At 41.2% G+C, this 11191-nt stretch overlaps 1 protein-coding gene across 3 annotated transcripts in view; it reads right to left on the reverse strand.

The window, feature by feature from the left end:
• Positions 1-11191, reverse strand: part of ASPSCR1 (ASPSCR1 tether for SLC2A4, UBX domain containing) — a 54509-nt gene that overhangs the window by 5691 nt on the left and 37627 nt on the right. The window lies entirely within an intron of this gene.

The following is an 11191-nucleotide window of genomic DNA, read 5'->3' on the forward strand; positions in this document are numbered from 1 at the left end:
GATGATGTATAGAGAAGATGTGTAGAGCTAAAATACAACTCCAGAATTAAAACTGCAGAAAGTTGCAATAACAAGTTCAGATTAAAGAAGAGAATTTAAATGAGTTTTTTGGATCAATTTTATCATTAGGGAAAGTGGGAGATGAGTAGAACTTTGTTCTCAATCTTCTCTTTCCAAAAAGAAAATAGGTCTTCTCTTCTCTTCTCCCTCCCATCAGGTATTTATACACTGATAACATCCCCCTCTGAACCTCCTCTTCTCCAGGCTGAAGAGTCTCAGCTCTCTCAGCCTCTCCCTGTATATCAGATGCACCAATCCCTTAAATATACTTGGCCCTTCACCAGACACCAGAGAAACCATAATGTAAAACTGCATGCACTCACAGCTGCAGCAGTTTAACAGAGGAGTAGTAAAAACAACTGCAGATAAGTCAGGAAGGTAAGTACCTATAAAACTTGCTCTGCTATTATAGTGATCACAGAATGGCACTACATCCTCAAAGAAACCGAAGCAGCAGAAAAACTGGTGGTGGAACTAAGTGATAAATTAAAAAGCACTAAATCAGCAAGTCCAGATGGTACATCCAAGAGTTCAAGGAACTGCTGAGTAAGAAATTCAAAATTAAGCTTCTCATTAAAAACAGACATTACTGCAAGCACAGGCTTGTATTTTAAAAACAGTTTGAAGGTGATATGCAGAAGATTAATATGATAAGCATTGTCACAGGTCAGAAACTATAAGGGAGATGGAAGAATGTTGTTTAATGGTCTATATGCATCCTGGCAAAACAAGAATATTAGATTTTTATTCTTGAACAAAAAAAAATCTCTATTCCTCTTCAGAACATCAATAGATATGTAAGCATTTTGCAGGGCAGGCTGCCTGCTCTTGACTTTTCTTAAACCTCTGTTGCCACCATCAGCAGAGTGAAGATACTGGAGCCTGATCCAGCAAAGTAGCTACCAGAACTGCAGAGCACTATGGAGCTCCAAGGAACCACTGAGGAGTCTGTGGATTGGTACCTAGAGCAGAGACTAATAAAAGTGTATTAACTAGTGGCAAAACAAAACAGCTTCACCTATCTTCCTAACTATGAACATCAAAGGAGCATGTGATATTACAACTTTTTGGACATTAATTCAAAGCAYGTAGGAAACTCTCCCATGTAGAATGGCCTATGCCACGTTACACTGAAGCAGCAGAGACACCCATCAGTCGACTCCAAGTCTCAGTTCCTGCCTAAATGGCCAACAATTTTCACATCCTTGAACTGACATCTTAGCAGCAGAAATCATTATTTACTAGGTCTTTTAACATTTCCTTCCCCAAGCAACAGGGCCTAAGGTTGCCTGCTCTAGTCCACAAAGACAGCTCTACATAAACTTTTTTAATTAAAAAGTGCCAGACACGATTTAGAAACCCCAGTGAAAACTCTTGCAAGGCCTTTGATGTTTCCGCCGCTTTCCTCTGAAGGGATCCCTCTATTTAGGAAACGGGTGGTTTAAAAAGGAGCCCCCCACATCCCTTCCCCAAACATACATACGCTCAGGCCCCTTTACACACAACATCCTTTTCATGTCAGCTGCAAGTTGGAAAATGAGGTTTTTGTAGCATGTTAGTGTTGGAATTTTTTAATAACCTCCCCTCTCGCTTTTTCCCCTCCCGCCCAATTATCTTGGTAAATAATTAACATTCTGAAGCAGATAACTAAGCACAGCATCTCAGAGCTCAAAGCCCTTTTAGTACAAAGCCCTGCCCTTTTCTCTTCATTTCCCTCTTGCTGCTGTTAAAACTTCCTTGTCAATCAAGGTCTGGGCACACACATCAAAGCTTCATGTGGGAATGGCCCCAAGGGGTCAGAGAAAATTCATGACAGGGCCTGTGTGAGGCACAAAGAGAGAAGAGGGAGAAATGCACACACCAAGAGCAAGACMGATACTCTCAACCACGCAAACATACAGACAGAATATGCCCCAATATAAAGCTCTACCCTATTTACTCACGAGGTAACAAATAACCATAGTTCTACATTTCAGATTCTATCTCTACAACCACTTYGCACTACTGGCAAAACATCAGTCCAAACACTTCAGTCCATAATCTTTTAATGGAAAGAAACTGAAAGGAACGAGAGAGCAGCTTACAAGTATACAGAATGCAACCTCCTTCCCACGGCTCATTCCTTCCATCCCTATCCTTTCCTAGGGCTCAGCCAAGGCACAGGCCCTTCTTCCAAAGTTTACATCCAGTAAGCGTCTTCTCTTCAATTGGGATCAAYTGAGCAATCTGTTATCTTATTTCCTGTTTGAAGAAGTCTCAGGTTATCATTCCAATTTCAGCATTTATTGAGGGTTCAGTACAGAAGACAGATACACCTCAGCTGATCCGTCCCAGGAATTCTCCATCTAACCACTGACAGGACGCACACTGTCTGCAATTTTTTTGCAATATAAAAATATTTAAATCAACACCAACTTCACATGAAAAAGAAAACCAACTGGAATAACCCCACTGGCCAAAGAATGTCTTGGCATAAAGATGAGAAGGCTTTAGTATCTGCACAGTCCAGGAAAACATACAGCTCTGAAGTTGGAGCCTTTAGTATTCTCTAGTAGTGTTAAGTATGCAAGAATCAAATATTGGGAAGAATATTATCTGAAAACTGTATTTTCAAGTCAGCTGCTACTTTTTCATTTGCAGTTGCTCTAACAAATGTACTGCTATCCCTAGAAGAAGAATCATGAAGTTTTGAATACTTACTTTATAGGATTCATATAGGATAAGAGTATCTGTGAATCAAAAGAGATTTAGAAACCTCTTACAGTCACACTGAGTCTGCTAGATTGGCCAAAGAATTGCAGGCTGTTTGAAACATATGTTCAGAAAACTCCAATCAGTTACATGCAAAGAATAACTACAATATGAATGAGTCAACTGCTAGTTACTATATTCAAATATTGAGCATCTCTCTTCTCTGCTGCTTTCATTTCCACCCCTGAGTACAGTGCCATTCTGACTGGGAAAATGGATACTATTAACTCATGGCCTTAAAACGTTCAAATCACACTGTGCAAGGTATATTTCCAAGATACAGTGAGATTATTATTTTTACTGCCACAGCATCTAGAAATCCAACTGAAAACATTGTCCTATTGTGCCATTATGTGTATGTAATGAGAAGCAAGCCACAATATAAATAAAACCAATGACAAATGTGAGAAAATATGATTTTGTTTTGTTTTACAGATGAAGAACTGAGACCTAAAGAGATTAAATAACTTGCTCAAGGTCATACAGGAAGACAGTAGCAGAAATGAAAAATAAGTACAAGTTTCCAGAGTCCCATCCCAGACCTTAATCACAGGATAGTTTTCTTCTGAAGAGATCAGAAACTTGCTGATGAGGCAAGACGTGAAGGAAGCTAATGCCCTGCTACTGTCTTCCTCATTCAAGGGATACCATTCCAAACAACCAATTCCGCACATTTTAAAAAGAGCTCCATAACATAGCTTCATCACTTTGGTTACAGTTAAACCAGTTTAAATGAAAACCTCCCATTTTGGGCCTCCAGTCTGAAGACCTGCCTGTTACTCATAAAGCTGCATTTAGTTTGAAACTGCATAGCTATATAACTCAAGGTTTTATTTCAGACATTCAGAGTGAAGTTACTCAGACACCACCGTGGTAAGCGTGGTTTATGACAGCAGGGCATCCTGGTTGTAGAGTGGTATATTGGGTCTACTGGATCTTGCATTCCATGATAAAAATATCTATATTAGAACAACATTTTCTTGTGAGTACAGCTGTGATTCACAAGAGAAATGTTTCTGCTTTGTTTTATTGCATGTTTTAGTAACTTGTTCTCCAGGGCACAGGAAAGATTTCAGGCAGTATCCTCCCCAAATAATGTCACAATACTTCCTCCTTCACTAGGCATCTCCAGATATTCGTATCAAAAAAAAAAACAGAACAGAATATTGCAAAATCTGTACATTATTTCCATACAGTTACTTTGCTCACTGACAGAATAATGCTTTTAGATCAGTCAGACTGCTATCTAAGGGGGAACTTGCAGCTGCCAGAACAAGAATCATTCTTTCCGTTATATGATCTTAAAAGATTACAGTGCCACAGGTCTGCTGTTAGTTTGATGTTAAAAGATGAATAAGAAAACAAGCACTTCAAAGGAAATGCTCATGGATGGAGAAACTCAAGCTACCAACATGAAATACTGCAAAGTACACACACTCCAAACACATAAACTAGCACTTGGAAAACTCAACCGGAAAGCTGGTGGATCAAAAGCTTCTGCAAAAAGACTGCAAAGCATCTCTGAAACAGAAATAAACACTACAGTCATAGTGAAAGGGAGCAAACYGACTAAGTAGTTCTTGCTTACAACCTGAGAACAAAGCTTCTCAATGTGGACTGCAACTGCTGCAGAAGATGGATACTCTGTAGCTAATACAGAGGCAATCTGATCCAACTAGAACAAGGGGACCTTTAAAGGATTCATAAGGTTAAAGGTAAGATTTGAAAGCACAATTTTGAGACAGTTACTTAAGAAGGAATCTAGGTGTGAAGAATATTCATTGACTCCATGAGCTGAGGGCAGAAAGATCTGCTCCCCAAAATTAACAGTAGAAGAGATAACATTTTTGGCAGAATTTAAGGAAAGCCCTTATACTGATCAAACCGTCCAGCCTACTCAAAAGTCAGCATAAGCAGCAAGTACTTACAACCTTTCTGAGCACAGTTAATAGAGCTGGCAAGATAGGACATAAGGTAAGATAGGTGGTAAGATTGTTACCAAAACCTCGCCAGGTAAGAAAATCATGAATGAGTAAGTAAGGACTAAGACTTAACACAGGAAGCTGAATAGCATGTTCTGGGCTGGATGAATGAGGATGAATTCCACTATTAACTCTAATTTTCTTTGCTAGTGAGTAGAATAATTACAAGGCCTGCCACTGGAAATACCTCCAAAGGACTGACTCAGATGAAGTAACTTTTTCTGAAATTGGATTCTGACTCTTGCCAAGAGCAGAGATGGCTTCACAATGGTCAAGTCACAGTCTGCTTCACTGAACAAAAAACGCCAAATGCACTGCCCAAAATGGCTTTAACAGAGAGGATATGGAAACAGAACAGAAGGCAAAGAAAGGAACAAACAGCTCCTCTGGATTCCTGCCCCACAGTAGATGCCAGAGGAAACACTCGGTGCATTCTAAGATCTGATTAGAAAATCTAAATATTTATGTGGAAGTGTGTGGATTCCTTTAGCTCCTCTGAAGACAAACAATGGCCTCCTGCCCCCTTTGCTGCGTTGACTTTTTCCAGTGGCTGGTATTCTCAGCCTCTACTATTTCCTAGCATCAACTCAGCAGTCAATGACAGTCTCCACTAAAGCTCAAGATCTGAACTACACGAGTAAACGTTTCTGAAAGAAATGAAGCGGAAAAGCAGCTCTAAGGAGCTCAACTAGCCTAGAAAAGCACAAACAAACAACTAGACCTATATAAGGAACTCCAGGCCAACTGCTACAACAGGAAAGCCTGCATTTGATCAGTTCTGGAGAGCGGAACATTATAAAACAATTCAAGRGACATAAGGATAAGACAGCCAGCAAAATAGCAATAACAAAATACCAAAGCAATGCCTTGAAGTCTTTATGGGTTCCAAAAACTCCATGTTGCTGCCAATCTGTGTGCTCACTATACTGTAAATACACATATTTCAGAACAATTCACTTCAGACATAGTTCTTTCAGCCTCTGTTTCTTGGCAAACAAGTTGACAATATTTGTCTTTTTTCCTGGTTTTGCTTGCAACGTAAAGGTTCCTTCTTTACTGTAAGCTATCAGATTTAACAAATGTCGTTCCAACAATCTCATCAACTTGGCTGAGGGAAGAGGGTGGAGAGAGAGAGAAAGTGTTGACAATATGGTACTCTACCATCTGCAATGACTCCCATTATTGGCTTCAGCACAAATTTCAGTTATTCATAAATACCCAAACACTGAAACATGCTCACATTGCTTCAGATGCCATTTACTTTTTCTTATATACAGCACTATGGCAGCTTGAGGAGTGGAAGGGTAACATACTGCTGGCATAATACCTGGAAAACCATCACAGACGGACACATACCACAGAAACCTAAGCCCAACTCCATGATTCATGCTTGACCTTGGACAAGTGATTCTCACCACCCAGTTCCCAGGCAGATAACAATAACAGATGTCTCTATTTTTCTACTCAAGTAGAGGGTGGGGTTGTGATACATTCAGATATCAAGCAGTTTTCATGACAACAAGCTCCTAAAACATATAGGCTGGCAGTGGTCAATGTCTAGAACACTCTGTGTTTGGGGTAAAGCAGGCTTTGCCTCTGACAGTCTCAATTACCTTAAGTTTCTAGAAACCCATTCTAAAGTTCCTCAAGATAATTCCTAAATCCTCAGAGGACACTATTAGAGTTCCCTGTGTACCAATGCGTTTCTCAAAGACAAGGAGAAAACAGAAGGCAATCAAGTAGTTCATAACTAAACTGAAGGGAATAAGTAATTGGATGCTTCTCTGCTGCAGTCCTACTTAAAAGTAGTAATAATAATTCATTGATGCTTAGACATGATAGCATCACGTTTGGAGAGGACATGAGGCAACCTAGAAAACCAAGAATGGGTGTGGAGAAGCTGTAAGCCAGCCTCTACTCCTTCATTCTTCAGTCTTCTGAACTATTTCTTATCTTCTGTTTCTCAAGAATTTGAGCACCATTACGGGAAAATATCCATCTAAGAAGTCCCTGAGAGCAAAAGGAGAATAAAGCACAAAAAATGCAAATGTATTTATGGAATAGGCTAATTGGACAAAATCTAACATTTGAAAATAAGGAACCCTAAGGCTGCACAACTTCAATTACAGCTCTCAGCTGGCACTGGGATAACCAGATTTTGGTGTAGTTTTCCTCATGATTGCCTTTGCTTCCTCTGAAAGTCACATTACTCCTGATATGAATATACACTCCAGAGGAGTTCTAAAAAAAGAACTTATTTTGGCATGTTATTGTCTGCTCAGATAAGATGTGTATGAAAGAGTGAGCAGCCAGATAATATGACAGTTAATTATTAAAAAAAAAAAAAGAAAATCCAGGGCAGTAYGTATGTTTTGGAAGATCCAGTTTGAAAAAAAAAACATGGATTTTTCAAAGTCATCTAAGAAACGCCCTATTAAAATGAAGTGTCAGATTACAGGCATGCATCTTTGCTAGGAAGTTGCACTAGGTGCAAAGCATTCTAAGAAGCTATTGCTAACATCCCTGACACAGAACACCTGGAGAGAAAGCTGTGAAATTTGGAAGTTACAGGATGCAATCCAACAAATTTAAAGAGCAGTACTACTGATCAAAACAACCTCGCCTCATTCTTTCACAAAGTCTCCAAGAAACAGATAGTATAAAACCTAAAAAATTAACTGTCCAATTACTTCGCTCAAGCTCCCTTTCCCTATAAGGTCTAGAGGAACCCCACACTCCACACTCCTTCATTCACATATGCATTCCAGTGTAACAAAACACAGTATAATTCAAGAACAGTCACTCATAATAAGGAGATGCCAAGTAAAAATGCTGCAAGGTCCCCTAAGCATAAGAACTCTTCTCTGGGCCCCAAAGTCTAACATTTKACAAGTTACCCTAACCTTCCATCTTCAGAAAGCAGCTCTGTCTCTTCAACTCTTTCCTTCCAAATACTAGAAATGGAAGAGTGGCTCTGACTCCAGTACGAAAGGCTTCCCTTTCCCAGGCCACATGATGCCTGGAAGAGGCCAAGGCTTCAACCAGCCCACCCATACAAAGCCAAACCCCATCAAGTGCAGGACCAGTCACTGTAGTCTCCTCTTCAGCCCTCAGCTCCGCAGCAGGTGTGGCTACTGACCAGCACAAACATCTTCCCAGACAGAAGATTTAACTGTCTGGAAGACAATACTAGAGAACRAGAGCTAGCGAGAAGTGGAGAGCAAATCCTGTCCCCAGTGCTGCCTCACCTGGCCCAATACCAGAAATAACACCTCTGTTGCTCCTTTCTGTGCCAGTTTCATTTTTACCAAGAGTATGAGGCTCAGGCAAGGCAGCCTGATTAGTAACAGCTGCCTATAAAAAGGGCATCCAACAATAACAGAGTTGCCAGGACATGAAAGCCAGAGCAACTCCTGCACCCATTTCTTTCCAGAGAAGAAAGCCCCCTTCAGCCCSTGCCAAGCACTCAGATCTCCAGCAGCTGAGGAAGTCTATGCAAGCAGAAGACATTACAGCATGGAGCCTTCGCTGACTCAAGGCAAGAGTTAAAGATGAAAGAAGATTTATACTGGTAACAGGGAGCAAAGTGTTGCCCAGCATCAGCCAACCTAAACTGGGACAAGGCATGTCAGAGCACTGTGGTCTCCAGCAAGCAGTATGGGTAATTGGAATGGTATGACAAGTTCTCAGCAGGAATCGTTTCTTTCCCCCTTTTGATGCTTCATCCAAATAAAATGTTTATAAACACACAGAATAATTCCTGCCACAATCAGACCGTAGCCTGAAAAGACTGAAGAGCTCCAGGCATGGGACACAGGAGACATGGCCACTGGCATCAAAAACAGCTCTTCCAATCTGCAAATCCATTTTATATAAGGGCTACTATACATACAGCTGCATTAAGCAGTTTGAAAGCTTTAATGTACATGCTAGGATGCCCCTCCTCCAACTCACATTCCTGGCAGCAGCAAACCCTGTTGCCTCAAAATCACTTTAAAGACAGAGGAATCTGAATCCCATCCAGGTATACATCTCCTCAAGCTCCCTCCTGTCACTTCACTTTATCCTTTCAAGTCACCTAAGTTTCTCACAGCCTTCTCCCTTCCCATATCTCACTACAAACATACATGAATTTCTCCCCCCTTCAAACAAATCACTTCCACTGGTGTTTCACACCAATCCAGTGCGACATTGGTTTCCTTATTGCTAAACCTCTACACCCCTCTCACCTCCTTTGAGTAGTGTTGCTAACCCAAACCATTCAGGTCAAATCACGCACTCACTTCCAATTCTTTAGAGTGGCTGTAAGCTGAGCCTAAAGCCTCCCTGGGCAGAATTTGATTACAAAACAAATTCTTTGTTTAAACAGAAAAAAAAAATCACTAAAAAATATGCTGGCCTGCTCCTTTCACCATCAACTCACTTTTGCAAATAAGCTGTGATGAACCAGGGCTTTCCTAATTTGGGGGATAAGCTTTTGAAAACAAGAGCTAGAGGCATTCTGAAATGTCACACCAAACATGCACGATAAAAAATTCTACAAAGTTAAATATCTATAGCTGCATACACATTTCCCACCATCTGAGGTTGCTCCACCAGTCGGTCTAAGAGGACAAGCTACACTACAAATATAAACTTGGCAAAATTTCTACATTCAACCACTGAAGCAGAAAGATTATGAAACTTACAGCAAGGGTCTGTCAGCCTCTAAACTCATCATAAACTTTAGCAACCATCCCGCAGAAGAAGTTTGCTCAGGTCTACTGGTATAACCATATCAGCAAACTCTTCTAGGATGTGGGTGACAAAGACATGAGCAAAAATTTTCATGATGCTGCAGATGCACATCCTCTTCCAGCTGAAATGGTACCACCAAGAAACTTACTTACATCTCACTAAGCAGGGCACACATGTCTTTGCCAACAGGTTGGCCAGTCTGGTAAAGAAGGCTTTAAACTAGGAAGGATGGGAGAAGGGAAGAGTTATAGAGACAGGGTAGTCAACAAAAAATGGCTCAAGTCAGGATGCCTCCAGCAGGTGCATGCAGCCAGGTAAGTGCATATGAGACATGGCTATGGAGGATCCTCTRGCACCCCTCCTGGGAAACCTGCATGCATGACTACCTCTATGAAATGCCTGTACACCAATGTACGCAGCATGGGGAATAAACAGGAGGAACTGAAGATCTRTGTGCGGCCACAGGGCCATGATCTCAATGCAATTACAGAGACAYGGTGGGATAGCTTGCATGACTAGAATGCTGTCATGGATGGCTACGTGCTTTTTAGGAAAGACAGGTCAGGAAGGCGAGGTGGTGGAGTTGCTCTTTATGTGAGAGAGCAACTGGAATGTATTGAGTTCTGCCCAGGGGTGGATGAGGAGAGAGTCRAGAGCTTATGGGTAAGGATTAAAGGGCAGGCTAACATGGATGACCACTGTTGTGGGTGCTTACTACAGGCCATCTGATCAGGAAGAGGAAGTCAATGAGACCTTCTGCAGACAGCTGGAAGTAGCCTCACAATCACAGGCCCTGATTCTCATGGGGGGACTTCAAGCACCCTGTATCTGCTCGAAGGACAACACAGCTAGGCACACACAGTCCACAAGACTCTTGCAGAGCATCAATGATAGCTTTTTGACACAGGTGGTAGAGGAGCCAACAAGGAGAAGTGCACTGCTGGACCTTGTACTAACAAACAAGAAAGGACTGGTTGGAGATGTGAAGGTTGGGGGGCAGCCTTGGCTCCAGCAACCATGAGATGATGYTCAGGATCCTGAGTGGAAGAAACTGGGCAATAAGTAGGATGGCAACCATGGACTTCAGGAGAGCAGACTCTGGCCGCCTCTTCTGCGACCTACTTGGAGGAATCCCACGGGTTAGGGCTCTAAGAATTATAAAATCTCTAAGATCTTAGAGATCGTTTAGTAGAACAATGTTTCAAGAAGCTGCTGTGAGCGATGAATTCCAAATTAAATGTCATAACTGGGAAACTGGGAAATTGCTACCCATATAAGAAGCACAGGTAACATGTCACGAGCAAAGAATTTAACAGCACAAATTAAACAAAATTCCTGCCACAAAATTTCTGATCCAAAGACAGCAAAGAAATCATTATGTCTGTGGTGTTTCATTGAACAAGTAATGTTTCAGAAGAGATCCAGAGAAACAACTGATATCTGTTGGAAAAGGGAAAATAAAGGAGCAATATTGTTGGGGGGTGAGGGAGAAAAGATAGACAAAGGATTTTGAAATTTATTCAGAAGATGGACCAAAGCTAAGAACAGAGATAACAAAAGAAACTGGATGAACAGAAGGCAGATATAGGCCAGACAGTAGGATGCTGCAGCATTCAAGATCACTGAAAAGGCAGAGCAAAAAAAAAAAAAAAAAAAAAAAA

This window comes from Rhea americana, unplaced genomic scaffold (genome assembly GCF_003343005.1).
Source record: "Rhea americana isolate MKP2758 unplaced genomic scaffold, rheAme1 scaffold_402, whole genome shotgun sequence".
Taxonomy (NCBI): Eukaryota; Metazoa; Chordata; class Aves; order Rheiformes; family Rheidae; genus Rhea; species Rhea americana.